Below are 20,063 nucleotides of genomic sequence, written 5' to 3'. Positions count from 1 at the left end.
GATTTTTAATGTGTTTTTAATGTCAACAGTGCTGCCTGTCTGTACACTGTAGCTCGACGAGATGATGCAGATATCAGAGAAGCTCCAGGGAATTTCAGGCACTTCTGAGGGGATAGAATGAGAACAGGAGATTTGTGAGAAAGAGAAGAACATAATGTTGACATGCACCAAACAAGACAAAACGATCTCACAGGAAATACTATACAATGTGCCGCAGTTGGCTTAGTGATGGTAAGATCAACACAAATACACAGGTAAATGCACACGTAATAACTGACTAATAACTAACAACAATAAAATGTCTCAATCTAAACTCCTGCTTACTGCACCACACCCTTCTCACCTAATTCACTTAAAATTAAGAGAAAACCACTTCAAGTTTGTTTGGTTAAAGGTCCAATCAGAATTAGAGTAGCTAACAGACTGGCAGTGGTTTCAGTTTTATATTAAAGGTTGTGCCTATAAGATTCGGAATGATGGCCGTTTCCAGTCTTGTCCTGAATTTCGTTGGTGGGACTTCTCCTTAGGCCTCACATTTCAATTATGGTTTGAACCTTTAAAATGTGTCTTTCTAAATCACATATATTGAAATAAATGTACTCGACAGGTTGTGAGTTAAGATCTGACACTTTTTGTGGTATAAAAGCACGAAATGACATCAGTAGAAAGAGCATATATGTAAATCTATGACACTGAGAATATTCAAGGATGTCAGTAAGAAAAGACCGTCTAAAGTTTCACACTTAGTTTCACACTCGACTCATGACTCCTCATATCTGAAACAGATTGACCTGCAGCGCACAGTGTCAGCTTATAAATTAGAAAGTTAACCACCAGGTCCTGCTTTGCAAAGCTTAAGAATGAACACAAGATTATTTAAAGGAATATTTTGACATTTTGTGAAATACATATTCGTTTTCTTGTCAGGAGTTACATGAGAAGAGTGATACGACTGTACGCTAAATAGAAGCTACGGCCGGAAGCATGAAGCTTAACCTATGATAAAGAATGAAAGCAGGGGACACAGTAAGCCTGTAAATGTAACGAAATACCCCATACCTTGAGGTTGCCAGGTATCCAGCAGAGACTCCAGGAAATCACTGCTAAGAAATAGGCACATAACCCCATGAACACTAAGACTTGTTTTTTTTTTTGGGGGGGGGATGCACTTAAAGGACCAGTGTGTGGGATTTCATGGCATCAGCCTTCCAAGCATGCCAGAGAAACTACAGTGGCAAAAACTGAAAAGGACTATCTAGAGCCAATGTTTGGTTTGTCCAATTTGGGCTACTGTAGAAAACTTCAACATGGTGGCCTCCGAGAAAGAGGACCCGAGGTAACGAAAACACAACTTTTCTTATTTTCAGGTGATTACAGACAAATGAAAATATACCTATGAATATTATATTACATTTGTGCCTGTAGATCCTCCTAAATGTTACACACTGGACCTTTAAACCATCCATCTATCACACAGCTGAAAATAAAGTGAAACAAACTATTTTGAAACTATACACTGCGCATAGCAGAGATAAAGAAACACAGATCTACTGATTCAATGTACGCAGTCCTACGCTAGGTCAGCTGTAGGCTGATGTAGCCTCTTCGTTAAACACTTGTGTTCTCTTATTTGTCAGTGCTCTACATAGTGCAAACACCTACTGGATTGTATTGTTTTTTCTTAAGATGCAAAAGTTCCCTTAATTGACTGACTTCCGTAACGTGTCACTGGTGTCCATGCTCAGATTATGAAAAGGAAATCAATTTTACCTCACAAAAGATAAAACAGCATATACAGTGATTTATAATATACATACATCTGGTGGGCCAAATCTAACCTTACTGTGGACGAACCCAGCTTTGGGCAGCCCTCGGATAGACAAACAAGATATAACATGTTAATTAGTGAGTTTTAACCTTTAACTTTGGACCAAGCCAGGCTAGCTGTCCCCCCTGTTTCCAGTCTCTGTGCTAAGCTAAGCTAACAGGCAGTTGGCTGTAGATTCATGTTTGTTCATGAAAGTGCTATCAGTCTTCTCATCTTACCCTTGGCAAGAATGCAAATAAGTATATTTGCCAAATCTCAAACTTGCAGTAAGACGTTTCTTTGCCCTCAAATCATCAAATCAGAAGACTGGTATCAATTTCAGCTCTGACCAGATGGGTTTAGTTCTTTATAATAAGCGTAAAGACTTGGGGAAACTGCTAAACTCGGTATTTGGACATTGGCGCCTACAGCTGAGGCTGGCAATTAAGACCGTTGTGTGTTATGAATATCATAGTTCGCTGTGAATTCTCTGCAGACTGTATGCAGAGTTGGCAGAGGGGCCAGATCAATAACATAGGCTACTGTATGTCCTGACATGCTGAACAGTGTGTACGGACAATGTAGGCGGCGGCAGGTAATGTGGAAATCTTAGGTAGAGTAAAGGGCAACTACACACACTCACATACACACACACACACACACACACACACACACACACACACACACACACACACACACACACACACCAGTTGCGTGGGAGTCAAATGGAGAATTCCACTGTGTTTTCCTTCTAAAATCCAGGTTAAACATTGAGTCCATTATCACTTCACCTTTTATTACAGTCATCAGGTAAGAAAATGGAGCCATATACATCCTCTATAAACACTTCATAAACATATCACTACAGCTAATTAGACTTCAGACTAAACTCTCTATTATGTTTTGGCTGTCCTGTCTTTACAGTGGATCATGTGCTCAGTGCCACGTGGGAGGTCATTATGATGTGACTGTGTGATGATTTAGCCGGAGGTTACCTCAGGCTGCCGAAGGTCATGTTAACTCTCAAGTACTGTCGCAGGTCAACATATTGACATCCACTTTCTATCAGTCAGTATCTTTCAGCACATCGATTGATTGGTGAATGAGTAACTTGCATTGTTTCTGGTGATCCATCAGATGTTGTTGTGTTGGTATTAGCCGATGAAGAGCACGGACATTCAAATATTCAAACTCGCTCATCATGTGACGCTGTACAACACATAAAGAAGAGCAGCTGGGGTGTCATAATAGACACCATACAGCTGACTGTGTATGGTTATGCTCTCAGCAGGGTTTATTCCTGTTTAGAATGGAAACTGTGACGTAGGCATGAGTGTGCATGAGTCTATCTCTGTGAGTGTGTGTGTGTGTGTGTGTGTGTGTGTGTGTGTGTGTGTGTAGTGCACCCACCCACTGGCATGCCTGTCCCTTGGGAGAAAATAGACAAGGACAGTCAAAGGAAACTGGAGTTCACAAGTTTACTGCCAAGCTGTGATCAGATTTGTGCCTCTCTGCTGCTCCTGCTATGTTTCTATCATTTATGTCAGTACATTTCTCTTCATTTAATATAGATTGTGTGTCTGAGTGTAATATCTAAGTATTTACAGCATAAACAGTACAGAGCAGTACATGTTGCTCTATAGAAAGAGACCAAAACTTGATTCCTTTAAGTTAAAGAGGCGTTCTAAAGTACAAATCCCCAACACACTTACTTTCCAATAAAATAAACACACTCTCTGGTTACTTATCTCCAAGAGTAAACCATTATCTAGAATCATTAGCCATTATCTTTATTACCTCTCCAGAGATATTCCGGTTATTGCTTCCTGCTATCTGTGACCTATCATATCTCCTCTCAACGCCTCTGTAAAGGGAGAGCATCTTAAGTGTGTAATATCAGTTAGAGAGTGCAGGGAAGTTTTATTTCCTCGGAAAGGCAGTTGTGGGATGGTATGAAAAGTATACAGGTCTATAAATTAGTATAGCAAACTGTTAACAATGGACACCGTCTCCAGTGCTGTTTAATTAAGTTTCATTTTGGAATATCCTGCAAGGCTGGAGCTGCTCCATTAATGTGGAGTGACTCCAATATGACTCATCTGACAGCTACTGTTTAAAATCAGCTAAATATTATAGAACAATAAACACTGTCAGGGTGAAGTAAGCAAAGTTACCCTTTACACTAGGCACTTTCTTTCCCCTCTGATGTTACATTTTTGCAACTTTGCCTCCACCTACTGGAATATTTGTAGAATTACAGTGTCTGTGTGATGAAGAGAGGACATTGCACATGCAAACAAAAAGTAATCCATGTAATAACAGGTTGTTGTTTTTTTCAGCTGGTTTCATGCATTCCTCAAAACTGCGTTCACTTCAAAACTTAACACAACAGAAGTCATTGTGGACTAAACTGCGGCAACTTTCCATTGCTTTGACACAAAATGCATTCAGTGACCACAACTATGGCATTTCTTTAACTGTTATCTTACTCAAACTCAACCGCTGCCAAAACTCTGTATTTGCAGTCCATTTTGCACATCTTTACATACAAATTTATGTGGACACAACACAAAATTACTGTAAATTAAAGCAGTGGTTCACAACCTGGGGGTAGGGACACCCACCACAGGTCGCCAAAGGGGGGTTGCAAAGCCTTCTTGATTTTAAGGGGTGTAAGAAAACTTTAGGCCTGTACCTCCACAAAAAATGTACAGAAAGAAAACTAAATGAAATTGTTCACGTGCGTGGACATCACATTTTGGGTTGTGTATACCACAATACTTATTTCTGGAGGCCCGATGTCCACATACATTAACACTTACACTGTCATCTAGTGGTGTCAGAAGACACTACCCACTAACACTACAGGTTAAATTCAAGATGGCGGAGAACACACTGGAAAAAATCGATGTCCACTCCCTACCCAAACGTCGACCAGGTAAAAATATCAATACAATTTCATGGCTGATTCTTGTTCAGATATGTATAAAAGTGTTATATGTTTGCCATGCCATGCAAATTTGACAAAAGTTAGCAACTGTTACGATATACTATGCCGCTAAACATGAAGACAGACTTAGTTTTGTTGAAAATGTTAATATGTTAGCGAAAATGTTAGCAACAAAATGTGAGTATGAAAATGTAGTTTGGGTAGATTTTGGTAGAAAACAATAGTTTACAACAGTACAAACAGATATAGCATGTTTTATAAATATGATTTTATTTCCAGAGCCTATTTCTCTGTCAAAAGCAGTTGAGATGGAGTTGTCAATTGTTAGAGACAACTCAGAGATTTGTCTGACATCGATGATCCCATGGGGGATGCTGGTTATCAACCCCCACCACAGGAGCCGAGCAGCAGTGAGGAGGACAGTAGTGGAGATTAGGACCCCATTCCACAGCCCACTGAGCACTTGATGAAATTGATTGCAGATTGCTCTAATGCTACAACACTGGCTAGAAGTTGGAACCTACTCAAAACATCTGTTAAGATGAGATTTATAATTTTTTTGGTGCCTGTGTTTTGATGTCCTGTGTGCAGTACCCACGAATCAGGATGTACTGGTCCAAAGCCTTACGATTTCCCTGCCATCACTGAAAGATTCACACGCGACAGATTTTTCAGACTGAGGCGATCACTCATTGATGATGATTTTCCAGAAGACCTGAGGGAGTGTGACATATTCTGGAAGGTGAGGCCTTTTCTGGATCGCATTCGGAAAGGCTGCAGGTCTCAGGCTCGCTCCGAATGCGTATCTATTGATGAGCAGATGATCCCATTTACAGGAGCATGTCCATGTCGACAATATCTGCCAATGAAGCCAAACCCAGTTGGCATGAAGAACTTTGTTTGCGCTACAGCAGATGGCATTGTGCTGGACTTTGACATATATTAAGGTGCAGATGCACTGCTTGAGCAGGTCGAAGAACCAGAGGGCCTGGGTTTGGCAAGCTTGGTCATCGATCGTCTGTCTCAAACTCTGCATCCAGGAACAAAAGTATACTGTGATCAGTTCTTCACAACCATCCAAGGTGTGGAACGATGGGACAAGAAACTGAAACAATATGTGACTATCTTGCGACCAAGTATTATCTGTGAATACAACTCCAAGATGGGTGGGATTGACTTGGTAGACAGGATGATGAGCTATTATCGCATGCAAGTCCGTACTAGGAAGTGGACACTGCGGATGCTAATGCACTTCACGGATCTGGCTTTAGCCAAAAGCTGGCTACTGTACCGCAAAGACCTTATTGTATGTGGTTTACCAAAGAAGAGCATCATGCAATTCCTTGAGTTTCGTATGGAAGTGGCTGAGATGTTCTTGGCCCGGCATGACAATGGAGACGACGCAGACCTTTTGGAACAGGGGAAAAAATGTCCAGTGAAGGCAGTGCCCCATGTCTCAGTCCGCAGGAAGGTTCATGCACATCTTCCAGAGGTGGTCAACCTGAAGAATGCAGAGCGACAGGCTGCTCTGGGAAAACTCGAGTGCAGTGTATGCAAGGTGTTCCTGTGCTTACAAGCGGATCGCAACTGTTACGCAGCCTTTCACACATAAGTGTGAACATGTTCCTACAGAAAAAAAGGGCATTTGGATATGTCAAATGTTTCCTTGTTTCTTTTGCCTGGAACTGCAAGGGGGAAAACAGTCATTTTCATAGACTGATCTGACATGAATCGACTTAAAAGTAGCTTGTTTGCAGTGTTCCTGGTTATTAAACTGCTTTTATTTTCTTTATGCAAAAGATATGAGAGTGAAGTGATACATTCACACACTGTCATGACTTTTATGTTAGATGGAACAGTGACAATGCAAAATGTTTTAAATGTTTTATACCTTGTTACAGACAAATAATATATATTTGCACTGTGATGTTCAAAACACGTTCAAAAACATGTTCATATGTGTTATGAATAAATGCAAAAACAGTCAGGAAAAATACTGCTGTGTTCAGGTTGGAAATAAAGAGTTTTGCACTTTATTACACAATGGTGACTTTATTATGTTCTATGGAAATTCAGACTGAGTGTCCCCATATGTGGACATCATTTTTCTCAAAAACTACATCATGTCAAAAGATGATGCTTAGTTTTTATACTTGGAATAGCAAAGAGAAATTAAAAATGCATACCAAAAAAGAGCTCGGGTTTTAGGAGGTTAAGATGTAAACTTTGGAGACCTGGACACAAGCTATATTCACAGAGCCTTCACTCTCTGATAAACAGCATCTCCCTGCATTAGAAAAGTTCAAACAACCAAAGAGCTAACAGGACAATGAGAAGAAAACAATGAATTTGTCCAAAAAAGGAAGCATATTAAGTATGTATGATTGTTCAAAAATAAAACATAATACAGATTGCATATAAAGTTCCAAAAAATATCTGCAAAATAATTGGAAATAATCTCCTCAGAATTCACCCAAATCTCTCATATTACACAGACTTTCTGCAGTTATTGTGTTCACTATTTGGCTTCATTGTACACTTTATCAGTTGTTCTGTACTGTTATTGTCACCGTTGAATATGATGATCACATCTCTCCTGGATGCTTGGACATATCTGCAGAACAAGGGTTGCCTACCACTACTGTATATATCTATATCTGTAGCTATCCAATACATGTGTATAAAGTGAATGTACTGGTTTACAGAGATTTGTATTGCATAACTGGAATTACTTTAGTTAGTTAGTAAATTATTTAAGGAAAATAAAACCTACTAATGCAGTTCTGTAACATATTTACTACAATGTTGCACAATCCATGCAATAAAGACGTGCCCTTGTATAAACAAACACTGATAGTGTTATGTACAAGAGTTAATCCTGAGATTTTGGTAGCATTGGAGAAAAAAAAATGTGTGCAACTAATTGTAAAAATTAAAATAAAATGACTCAAAGTATTTGCTGAATTTGAAAAAACTATTACACTTAATTTAGATGTTAGCAAAGGGGGATGGGGATGATTGATTTTGTGTGCAGGAAAACATCATGTCCAGCAGGGAGCAGTAAAAGTCAATGCTCCCGCCATGGGGACCAGGGTTGGGATCGTTCAAGTGCAATGCAGTTCTTCCAAGGAAAGTAAAACATTTCCTCCTTATTTTAGCTTCCTTGAGATATTCAAGGAACTGTTTCCTCTACACAACACAAGCTCTAAATGTTTTTACATATATTTTCTTCCACACGTTGAATAACATGACTGAGCAGATAGTCCAGTAGTTATGAACAGAAAGCAGCAGGTGAAAGGTCACAGAGCCCCTGACCTTTACTGAAGAAACATGACCTATATACTACCCACAAAGCAATTATGGCACAAACAAGAGCAGTGGGGATTGACTATTGGTAGAGGTCAGTAATAATGTCCACACTGTCTCTCTAAGTGCACACTGTTTGTGTGAACACAAGGAGTGATCAGCACACCTCTCTTCAAAGAAGCATGGCACTCACTAATATTGTTCTTTTTCCTGGTCCGTGAACTGAAACTGTGCTCTCTGACGCTGAACTAGAGTTGGAAAGACAAAGGAACACATCAAGGTTGTGAGATAAAGGTCTGTTACTTTATTGTCTGACTCTGATTCTCTTCACTGCTTCAGTGGTGTTTTTTGTTTGTTGTTTTGTTTTGTTTTTGTCATGAAATTGATTTAAGCATTCTCACAGATTGGTCACAAATGGAAAAACTAATTATATTCATTATCTAACTATTCTAATATGTGGTCTGAGACAGGGCTGTATATTGTTGGATATGGTCTTATATATCTATATGGAACAGATATTAGTCATTCTCTCATTATACATGTGAGGAGATATTACCAGTAAATCACCGTAATGGATTATGAATATTTATGTTATTATGTAATGATGACAGCTTGAGACAAAAATGGAAATACATTCAGCCATAAAAAGCAATTCTATGATTGATGCATTCACGTTTTCTGTGCTTATTTAGTAAACACACCAGTATGATGACACTAAATGAAAGAACGCCACCCCCAAGCCTCCAGCAGTAAAACATATCAAACTGTAAGGATGTTTGGACTACACAGCAACACAATATATTGGTACTTAAAAATAATTTCCCAATGATAATAACTGAGCTGCAACTTTTCTCCATTTGTAAGTAAGATCTGGTCTGATTACAATAATTAAAACAAAGTGTTGTTATCTTTCTATTGGAAAAAAATGGAAAATACTTTCACTGGAATAGGCCTAATTGCTTTTGCTGATGGACAATATTAAGAATACATGCAAAATGCTTACAATGTTAGACAAGTTAGCTCCTTTTTCATTAGTAATAAAGTCATTTTCTTTTTTACACTGCTCATAATATGATTATGACGCGTCATCACTTAGCTGCCCACCAATTCTCTGTGTGTCTTTAAGTGGGATGGATGAGGTGGGGGGTAGGGTATTGGATGATGTCACTGCTACCTGTCTGATTGACTGAGTGATTAATCACCGGGGGGCTCGGACTGGGAGGAGAGGGCGAGGGGGATCGGATTGGAATGAAGGAGGGAGGGGCAGAAGACTGATCAATCACACTGATTGACAGGCTCGATGATCTGAGGATCAGCATCCCTGGAGGACGCTACATCACCAGAGTCAAACACACAAAAATGCACATGTGCACACACATGCAATACGCAGAGACACACAAATGGACACATAGACGCACAAACACATACAGTACGTGTGCATAAACACATGCACTCACATTGCCATCACAGCACTACCCACCCATGGGTGAAGTATGTGTCAGCATAGGAGAAATACACCCAGATACAGGTTGGATAATAACCTCAGTACAGATGGATTTACTGCTGTGATTGGGACACACACTCACACACTTGCACACACAGAGTCAGTAATCATCACCATCTACTCATGTCAGTGACACATTCTCATCATGGTCACTGTATCTAGAGAGAAGAGGAGTGGAAGGAGAGCGAGAGTAGAGTCAGGGACAGAGATATACAGTGCAGTGTTAGATTTACATGTGCACAGATACTCAGAAGAGCAGTACACAGAAAAGTCCTGCATCTCACATTTTCAAGGAAACTAAATGAATATTCACACACCCCCCCCCATCCACCCCCTGCTTCTTTTACAGCATCATCTGCTGATTTGCGGTGAATTATTGCTGTTTCCGAAAGAGAGACATCTGTCACTAGCCGGGGCGGACATTTGGAAGCCCTTTCAGAGCCCTGAGGAAAGGGGGGCAGCCGACCTGAGAGACCACAGCCCACCATCAGAGCCTTTCCCTGGGGTCTGATCACCTCACCCCCACACACACCATCTCTTTGTCCAGCCCCACCACCAACCCCACCACCACATTCAACAGCCAGTTTTGGTCTAAATGTCTGCTCTTTCCCTGTATTTTCTTCACCTCTTTGTCCTTTCTTCGCTCCCTACTTTCTGTGTTTCTTAGACATACAATGGGCCAAGATTATAGAAACATTTGCATTTTTCTATCTTCATCCCACCCCCACCTTTTACCCCTCATCCCTTCCCCCAAGGTAGCAGCATTACAATAGGGGTAGTGTGTATCACTCAGTGTCCCTCCCTCCCCATACTTAAGATGTAACAAGATGCTCCTCATTGATATCTGTCCTGATAACATCTGGCTAGTCTGATTGTCTGTGTGTGTGTGTGTGTGTGTGTGTGTGTGTGTGTGTGTGTGTGTGTGTGTGTGTGTGTGTGTGTCTGTGTGTGTGTGTGTGTGTGTGTGTGTGTGTTAGGTGTGTAATGGTACACCAAATTCACAGGTGCACAAGTACACAGTGCAGCAGACAAAAGATGATATTTCTTTCCATTTACTTTGAAAATCTTGCTCAAACATTTTCATACGGTTGAAAAATGGGAAGAGAACAAAAGGCAACAAAGAACAAAAGGCGACATGTCAATATTGCTCCAACTTCATTAAAAAAGTATGAGAAGGATGTGAGGAAAGTTTTCATCGTTTCCTTTACTGGTAAATCATAATGCTCCTGATTGGAGAGGGTCCTCAAGCTGTAAGTACAGTAAGGATCAAAAGTAATTTCAGAGTAAGAGTGTTATAATATTATATATACATGACATTATTGGACAGTTATCACTGATGGATCAACATGTAAGCAGCATTTTAATATTGACGCTGCTCCATAATTTACTCCATAAAAACGGTTTTATAAAACGACCATGTTCTGAACGTAAAATCTGCAAAGTAGCTAGTGTATATAACTGTCAAATAAATGTAGTGGAGGAAAGAATACAATATTTAGCTGGTGGAGCATTTAGCAGCTCAAGAGCCAGATATTTCCCATGGGAGTTGGTCAGGACCATAAACAGCAGATAGAATATTGGACTTAAATTCTCGGTGGCCAGAAATAAATGAAGGCTAATGTTGCTGCTGGATGAGTAAATAAGCAACTTTTTGCTAACAGGTTCATCACATCAACTTAAAAGGTGATAATATGTCAAAAGAATATGCCCAAATACAATGAATGTAGGTTTGAGTACATTATTTGAGTAAAGGTACTGAATTACTTTCCACCACTGCATATGAAGGGTTCCATATAGGTATACTGTGGCAATACATAGACTGTAATTAGACTGTAATAGGCTAAGAAGACTGCAATTACGAAGTTCACAGGGGTGTAGCATACGATATGTTCTGTTTCATACGGTGGCCGTGTGTGTGGGCATGTGGATGCCTGCATGTGTGTCTTTGTGCGCCTGCACTTTCAAGCATGAGTGACCTTATAACTGAGTTTGTGAAAGAGGAAGGGAGGCAGAACGATTCCCAGAATGACTTGAATTCCTTTACCCAGTGACCTTCTGCCTGCCATGTCAGAAGGCCATATGCTCGCAGACAATAAGGAGCAGATACACACACATTCACACACACAGTGACTGGCTACATATGAGGAGGAGCTGGAGGAGGTATTGTTAAAAGTTAACCATTGTGTCTCCCTCAGCAGGGACGGTGAGAGACAATTGCTGAGTGTTTCTGTGGTTGTGGAGGGGGAGGTAAGGAGTTTGCGAGGGGTGAACGGAGAGTCTTTGTAGCAAAGTAAGGACCCAAAGACACCCAATGAATATATGGTCTTCAGCAGCAGATTGGTGTGGGCACTGAGCACTCACAATGTGTCCTTTGGAGGGCACCTTACGTCAAATGCTGGACAATGATGAGAAACTCCCACAATTCTTCTGGGTCATGCCTGGCAGTTTAGTTATTTCATCAAAAGTGATGCAGCCGCATTTAAGGCCAAAGCCCATTATATGTGCTACTACTTCAACATCAGTGTTCTCTCCCTCTGTAGATGCTCTCATACTGACTATGGGAGCATTATCATACTCACAGCACTGTTACTTTGTAGGGGAGACAGAGGAGATAAGTGCTCTCTCTCTTAGCGATCACCTGCCATTATGCAAAAAGAAAATGGGATTTTCCCTCTCATTCCACCACACAAGAGATTGGATCTGTGATTGGAGCAGGTCTATCGCCTTCTGGTGTATGAAAAAGGGAAAACCATCTTCAACTAATAATACTTAATACTTCACCTGTTAATATTTCAGATGCATACTTAAGTCTTGTCTTACAACCTTATGGAAGTGCAATACCATATTGCTGCAGTGTCCCTTTAAGTCTGACATTAATCTTTCTTCCTCAACTTGCTAGTGTATCATACTGAGGTGAAGTGTGTAGTGTTGGAGATGTTTTGAGGGAAAAAACATGAATTAGTACTTAAAGGTTAAATGTACTAAATTCACTTGCCTCTAGATGTCGCACAAGAGCGCCAACATCTCAGATCAAAACAATGGATAAAAATAATTTCACCCAGCAGATTATCATAAAACACACTTAAAACTGGACAGAAACAAAAAAAAACCCAACCAACAATCACCAACGACACCGTGACTCCACTTTATCCTCACATAGCAAAGAGTTGTTTGATGCTATATGGGGTTTTTTTTGCGCCACTTGAGGAAAGCAGAAAAAACTCAGAACACAACCACTGAAAACAGGTTGATGAGAGCGGTCAGAGTGAACCAAAACGTTAAAGTTGCTAAGCAGAAAAACCAATCCAAATGAGCTGAAAGGTGCTGTTTTGTGTGGTTTACGTGATCACTCCGCAAACATGCTTCCAGTATTTGGTCGCTAAATAAATGTTCTCTCAGCTCTTAAATGGTACTGAGATGAATGTACCAATGTACTGAAATAAATTAGGCACTGTACTATGAGACAATGTAAACTACTGAGATGGACTGTGTCTACAGTCTTGTTTTGTTTTGAATCATCCTCGTGTGGGAAATCACACCCACAGGACCAAAAGGCAATTAATCTTAATTAGGAATAATGATGAGGCGAGGTGGTCCTTTCATCTCCACTTATCCTCCTCTGTTGTGTGGGCAACTATGTTTATAGCTTGTACATTTTTGACAAGAGCCTATGGAGAAAGAAAACAGATGTGGTTTTCCCATCTCATCTGCAGTGACAGGGTTAGATCATTTGAATTTCAAATAGCATGTCTCAAGGCTGTCACAATGCAAATTAGACTTCAGTCAGCCTACATCATCAGTTTTACCTAATTTTCACATAGGAAACAACGCGCATGTGCAGAGAGTTTGCTTAATGTCAGTTATACATTTTAGTTCTATAATAAATGAGTCGGTCCATCGCAAATTCCTAGCAAATCCAGATATTGTTTTGCATGTAGTGAATATGATAATAGTGTGGAAATAATGCACTCTTCTTCTTCTCTCTTCTTCCTCTTTCAACTTCCTCCACTCTCCAACCAACACAGATGCCTCCGTCTATCAGTCTTCACTGTTGACAACCCAAAGCCAAACTCCCTCTTTTGATCTCACTGCATGGCCCTTTGTGTGTGTGTGTGTGTGTGTGTGTGTGTGTGTGTGTGTGTGTGTGTGTGTGTGTGTGTGTGTGTGTGTGTGTGTGTGTGTGCCTGTGCCCATCTGTTCTGGGCGCCCATCTGTAGGTTACCACACATCCCTGCCTCTCCTGCCCTCAGGCTACAAGACCAGCTCAGGACCAGTATTCAGCAGCCACTGCACCCCCATCCTTCCTTTAAAGCTGCATGAGAGGAGATCTTTAAATAAAAATACACAATCTTATTATCCTGAATCAGAAAGTGGAGCTGTGACAAAGAAAAGGCCTCATCCTGAGATACATACATTACTATTTTTTGTTGTCTGATGTACACATGCTGGAAAATCCTGTGTCTTGTCTCCCCAACAAAGGGATATGGTGAATGTATTAACTAACAGTTGTCTATACACATCCAGCAGATGCAGAGAAATAGCATTCGTTTGAAATTGTGCTCCTGACCATCTAGCGAACATAAAGTTCAATATTCCAATAAATTGTTTTTGGTTTCCACCACCAACTCCTGAGGGAAATATCTGTCTCTTTAGCGGCTAAATGCTTCACTATGTTCACCATCTCGTTAGGTGCTGGGCTGGTATGTGAACAATGGGTTCATCGGAGCATTTGTCACAAAAGAAAAGCCTGATGCAGCTAAAAAACAACACCTAAGGCGATGTAAACCCCCAAACAATGACCTGAAAAATGCTAAAATGCTACATCTAGCTGCAGAATCAGGTGATAGTTCTCTATGAGCTTGTCACTACAAGCAACCCCTTTCATATTATGAGATGACACTTGACCTGCTTTATACATAAGAACATTGATTGATCAGAGGAGACACAGAGGGCTTGTCTGCATGTGTTTAGACTGTAATGGACTGAGGAGTCCAGGGTGTTTCCCAAGTGGCTACCTGATTCTGCCTCCTGTGACCCTGATATGGCTAAAAACATCTTCCAGGAAATGTTGACTTTCTTTGACAGGGTTTTTTGGTTAAGTAAAGCCAATCTAACTTGCAAACCCAATAATTGTTAAAGCAGCTCTACATACGGATATCTGAGAGACAGTCAGGTCCCAGATTCTTAAAACAGAGTACCAAAAGTAGACAACTAATTACATTATCACGACTGCAATTGTGGTGTTTATTTTATTTTTGGTGTTGGTTTTGTTTGTGCTGCAAGCTGTTGTTTTGACATCTGCTCTGAATCAAAGTGTTTGCCAAGAAGTTGTTGTCGGCACATACATAGTTCTGTATCAGCTCGTCAAGGTTACATCTCCACTGTGTTCAAAAGCCAACTGAGGTCTTCAGTCTTTGTAGGCGAACAGCAGATTCAAGGCTGCAGCAGTTTATACTCCTTTGTCTGTATGCTTGGATGAATTAGTACAGCGCCATGGCTCCAATGTACATAGAGAAATATTATATTTTCGATGTTGCTGCCTTGACAACTATGGTTAGCGCAGTCCACATTTTCTACATCATGTACAAAACACAGAGCAATAGAATTTTATTCATAATGCAGTTGAATGCATGAATTAAAAAATGGAGAAGTGCAGAAAAACTAGGACTGCTGTCTCTGGGCTTTTTCAGCTTCAAGGCCAGTGTGCCAGTCAAGTAGTCAGGAGTCAGAGCATCAGTTCTGACCACTAGATGTCTCACTACTGAACAGTATGTTCTGATCTACTGCAGAGAGGACACAGTGGGTGAGGGATTCATGCAATGAACCAAAACAGCACAGGGACACAGAGATGCTTGCTTTTGAGGTGACGCCACCATATTTGAAGTTATGATGGATGTATTTAATGTATGGATTACAAATTACACTCGTACTACTTAAAGCTGCCCTAATCAATATTTTTATATTAACACCGGATGAAATTTTAGGTGTAATTGAAAGGGTTGCTCATGGCGACGAACCCACAAAATGATCATCACTGTGGTTCCTCTCAGCTCTAGGGAGCATCTCTTTGCAGCATCTTTCAGCCCATTGTTTTGATTTTGTGGCCCTGAACTTTGCTGTACTGATTCACTCTCACAGTTGTCATCTACTGTTGCCAACCCTCACCCCCCCACCCCCCATCCAGCACACACACACACACACACACACACACACACACACACACACACACACACAAATATCTGTAGCTACCTGCCCAGCACCAAACAAAACCAAATTCATGATGAATGTGAATGTGGATGAATGCTACTTGCTACGGATGTGTAAATGTGCAATTGTTAGCTAACAGACACACCATTACAACTTTATGAGGGAATAATATGTCAATATTGTCTTCACAGCTTGTTTTTGCTGCCCCCAGTTGGTGAAAAAAAAGTTAATGCAGCTTTAAAAGTTTAATGAAGAAGAAATATAAATGTTTTGTTTTTCGTATAATTTGGCTACTAGTACGAACCAACATTAAGGAAACAGCCCATTTCCACCACAATAACATTAGTGAATGCTTGTCTGCTTATAATGTGTTTTCACCATCACCAGCTGGAGGCCACATGTGCTTAACCCACTTTTTATATTTATCATTGCATCAGAGATAATTACTGACATTGCAGTCCTGATGACCAAAAGGAAACCCTTTTTTTCCGCAGCTGACGAATATGTTGAATTATGTTTAGAATATGAGGCACTAATTAGATAAAGACTTCATATTTAAGTGGAAAATTTAAAAATATTCATATAAGTAGTGCTCTTCAGAACAGCTGACCTGTCTGTGGCACAGAGAAGCTGTGATATGATAGAAAAACAACACACAGCAGTCATGGCCACCAGAGCACAAGTGCAACCTGACTCTGTATTCAAAACAGTCAGCTCAGTCAGTTATAACGCACAGAGACATGCACACACACTCTAAAAACTTCCCAAACACTTAATCTAATTTATCTGGGGAAATGGTAGTAGTCTACTATTTGGCTGTGTTTATTTACTACAGTTTGTATGCAAACATGTGGGATTATCTGTACTCTTTGTTGACTGAGTGTGTGTGAGAGTTTGTCTATCAGTGTGTGCATGTGTCAGAATGTGCAATGCTTCAAGAATGCTCAATAACGCTGCCCTGCCAAATATCAGTTATGTAATTGCATCGTTTTCTTCAAGTCTGTTCCTGTGAACTGCTATTTCTTCACCTCCCTAAATCTCCATCATGCTTTCTTTTTTCTCTCCCCCCTGTGTCTCTCCCCCCACTCCCTTGATATTCCCTCCCTTCCCCAGTTGTCTCTAGATTCTTCACATCCTCCTCTAATTCATTATTTTGCACAGCAGCTTTCCTCTCCATTCTCCCCTCTTCTTCTCTCCTCCTGCAGACACTTGTTATTCCCTTGCTTTCTGACACACACACACACTGACACACATACACACATACCCCTTTCTTTTTCACACTCACACCCTCTCTCTTTACCCTCTCTCTCTCTCTCTCTCTCTCTCTCTCTCTCTCTCGTCTCTCCAGGGTACAGTCTGTGCTGACAGCCTGTTCCTCCTGAATTGATTTCTACCCAGAATGCAATAAAAGTCACTGAAGAAAGAAGAGGAGCAACTGAGTAACAACAGCTTGTCAATCAGTGTTGCTGATGTGAGTGTGTAATTTGGGTTGGGCTGTTCTATGTGCTCGTGCACACACACACACACACACACACACACACACACACACACACACACACACACACACGCAAGATAAAAAGTTGAAGTGTGCGTAACATGTGAAAGCGATGAGGTTTGCTCACTGATGGTATTCAGTGTTCAAGTCGTATCCTCATCAGCCCAAATGGATTTCCTGCCACCTTGATGCTTTTTCTATAACTGCAAATCATTAGCTGGGCTGCCATTTGATTGAAATCAATTCCTCATTTGATTTTACACAGCTGTTGTTTTTGCACAGATGTGGTTATATGCAGATAGTTATGGAAACATGACACTCGGTGACACAGAAAGATATACACAGATTATAGAGCCGAGTCAGAGGGAGTCAAAAGTGATGGGGTGTTGTATTTCCTGCTTTGATTTTTTAGTTAAATAGAAAATATTCTCCCACACATTACTGGAAACACACATTTTTATAGCTTGATTTTAAATGTTTTTGCATAATATTAAATGTTCATGATTAAACACGCAGCAATTAAAGGTTGGAAAAAACATCTTTAGGTGTTATTTATTCAGAGTTTAACACGCAAAAATGTCAGCTAATCTGACATCAGGACTGTGGGGGTGTAGTTTGAGTTCATTGACAAGCGGGCATCCCCACAACTGTGTTCAGATTGTGATTGTAGTCTTTCTAAACTCTGATTGGTGTATGGGACTGTGTGACATCAGCTTTTTCCAGCTGAGCCCCGCCTCCTTTAGACGAGTGAGAAGAGCAGTGTTGGGAGTAGCGTGATATAAACATGTTACTGTAATTCCACTTCTTTTAGTGGCTACTAATGTCACAAATTACATTTTCAAATTATATAAAGCAATTGCAGTTAGTGAAATGTATACAGGTTCGTTACTCATTACTTCTGTCTTACCAGGAAATGGTGGAAAACAGCAGACAAGCGTAGCGCATCCAAGCATATCCCCCTTGATTTTATGTTTTAAGATCTAACGTCACCCGACCTTACAGTGGCTCAAGACAGTTCAGTCTGGCCATCAAATAATTATTTATCAACTAACTACTCTAGCAAAGCTTGGTTAATGTTTACATCCGTGTGGTCTTTCCTGCCCTCTTGTGGTCCCGAGTACCATCAGAGGGCTGTGTACATTTATAAAAGAACTGAAGCAGACATTTAAAAGTAACCCAAACATTTCTTTGCCTAGGAGCTATCTAGAAGAAATTAACTTGCCCAACACTTGAGAAGAGACACAAATAAAGAAATTTAACGTTTTCTAACTTTGGCAGAAATTTGTGTGTGCATGTCGGACCCCGCCACTTACAATCAGCTGCATATTGTGTTTTCAAGGCCTTTAAAGACTAAATTTAACCAAATCACAAAATAAAAATGCTTATATGTAGTTTTGGTTTTATTTGTCCAAATTCTGAAAGCCCTACAATATCTGCATTTAACTAATTTAAAACAGGACATGGAATTTCATTTGTGGCGTTCCCTGTAAACAATACATTAAAAAGTGTCACCAGCAACATAAGTGTCACAGTCCCCATGTACATCCACCTGTGAACAGTTATCCCTGGGACTTTTGTCATCATCCAAAGTAACAAGGATGCTGTTTTTGGAAAGAAATGATGTAATACTCTTGTATTTTTCAAACAAAAGTTTTTTTTAACTCTGAGAGGAACACACATTCCCATTCACCTCCATGTAGTGTAGGCAGGAAGGTGAGAGACAGTATCTCAAATTGCATCTTCATGGCCAAATATCACAAGAGGGGAGTGGGCATTTTTTTTTTTTTTTTTGTATTTTGGGTGAAAAAATAAGCATAGGTTGAGGTGGAGGGTTAGAGAGAGAACTGTATGTGTGTGTGCAGCTCAGTGTGTGATAGCTTGATGTAATGAGCATCTGGACTGAAAGGCAATCCTCTCCCTTAACGTGTGTGTGGTTAGTGTGTCAGAAGGAGGTCATCACCATGCAGTGGGTAGCAGCTGTCACTTTTCCTCTCCAGTCTCCCAGATTACATGAAGTGAACCTGTGGCGGCCCAGACACACTGATGGGTGGGTCCCAGACTAGGTATTCATTGATCAGTCTGGAAGGTCAGAGTCGGGTGGAGCGGGGGCGGTTGGAGGAATGACGTGAAGGGTGACCCAGCAAGAGGCAGGGGTCGGCCCTTGTCGTCTCTTTTCTCCACCTATGTCTCCGCCCATCACTCCTCACTCCAGATTCATCCCTTCTTTGGCTCTTGCTTTCCTTAGTGCAATAAATCATCCTTTTACACACATTATAAAAAGGATGTTATGTAAATATTCATATTCCTGTCAGAAGGAGGTTTTCGTATTTCTATTTAATAAGTGAACAAATCATATCTACATTTCTACGTGTATTAGAGTTTTCTTTTATAATCTGAATGATATGGTGAGAGCTAACATTTTAACACGTTTCCATGCTCAACTATTTCTGAACATCTGGTGTAAATCAATATGTAAATCAGATCAGTACATGCATACACACACACACACACACACACACACACACACACACACACACACACACACACACAGGTTTATTGAAGTAAACCTGCATTTCTTTGTTAATTTCCTTCTGCATTGCTTTTCTCTGTCTTTGCATAATAAGTGTGATCATTTTTATTATATTTAGTATTCTGTAAGGTAAAGTCATATCCTGCACTTTGCTGCTGCTGCAACAGCCCCATGGGGATCATTACAGCTTCATTTATTTTAATTTAAGCGACCACATTAATGGACAGTATGTTATACCAAAGGCTACAGGGAAAGAGTGGAAGG

General features: G+C 40.4%; 1 long non-coding RNA gene across 1 annotated transcript; it reads right to left on the bottom strand.

Moving 5' to 3' along the window:
• LOC127357344 (uncharacterized) lies at window positions 1-1,125 on the bottom strand. Its single transcript, XR_007882238.1, has 2 exons — window positions 1,060-1,125; window positions 1-104 (listed from the first exon to the last, which is right to left on the bottom strand). It is a non-coding gene; the product is annotated as an uncharacterized LOC127357344 (long non-coding RNA).
• Window positions 1,126-20,063: the final 18,938 nt, after the last annotated feature.

Source organism: Dicentrarchus labrax, unplaced genomic scaffold, assembly GCF_905237075.1.
Source record: "Dicentrarchus labrax unplaced genomic scaffold, dlabrax2021, whole genome shotgun sequence".
In the NCBI taxonomy this organism is placed as follows: domain Eukaryota; kingdom Metazoa; phylum Chordata; class Actinopteri; family Moronidae; genus Dicentrarchus; species Dicentrarchus labrax.
Note: the sequence above shows the minus strand (reverse complement) of the source record. Positions and strands in the feature narration are given on the sequence as shown.